The sequence below is a fragment of the Microtus ochrogaster genome, unplaced genomic scaffold (assembly GCF_000317375.1).
Source record: "Microtus ochrogaster isolate Prairie Vole_2 unplaced genomic scaffold, MicOch1.0 UNK4, whole genome shotgun sequence".
Lineage (NCBI taxonomy): Eukaryota > Metazoa > Chordata > Mammalia > Rodentia > Cricetidae > Microtus > Microtus ochrogaster.
The window spans coordinates 17,416,981-17,417,738 of NW_004949102.1; the positions used below are offsets into that span (position 1 = coordinate 17,416,981).

At 40.4% G+C, this 758-nt stretch overlaps 1 protein-coding gene across 1 annotated transcript in view; it reads left to right on the forward strand.

Moving 5' to 3' along the window:
- Nucleotides 1-758, forward strand: part of Agk (acylglycerol kinase) — a 93,675-nt gene that overhangs the window by 87,762 nt on the left and 5,155 nt on the right. The window lies entirely within an intron of this gene.

Here is a 758-nt window from a genome sequence, read left to right on the forward strand (position 1 = left end):
CACACAGTGGCTCACAACCAGTTTATTCTAGTTCCAGGGGATCCAATACCTTCTTCTGACCTCCATGGACATCTTGAACACATGTAGTATATGGGTATACATGCAAACAAAATACATAAAGTAAATAAATATTTTAAAAGTCACTACAACCAATGTCATCTGAGGCTCGTCTATTTATGACATTTTGTAATATATCTGATGTACTTCTAGTATAACTATTTTCTACTGTGTTCTGAAATATACTTATTGTTCTACTCCCTGCACTCTCTACTGTGAAATGTAAGTTCTTTGTGGGTTAAACTCCTTGTGATTTTTTGTTAGTCACGTAAACCAAACATTTCGGGGATTGCTGTAATTCTGCTGGCACTCAGCAGGTAGCAGAGTGAAATGTGAACTCTGAGCAGTCATTAGGTCAGAGCATTGTGTGTGTGATTCCTAGCAGATTCAGCTGTGTTTTGGTGTTACCTTTGATGCTCTGGCAAGGGCTCAGAGGCTTGTGTATTTCTCCTGGGCCTACATGTTTTGAACTTTAAGAAAGCCACACAGAAGTACTGGGTTGCACAAAGCTGGGCTAATGTTCTTAGTTAATAACTAGGAGCAAAATGAGGAGGGGCACAGGAATCGTGCCTCTTGCCACAGTGCTTCCCTACAGATTAATCTTTCAGGGTTTTGTATGGATAGAACCACAAAGCTTTACAGTGATTGTTGGGGAATAGAAAGGGTTGCTTGCTGTGGACAATGGTCTTTTATCTTGCCAC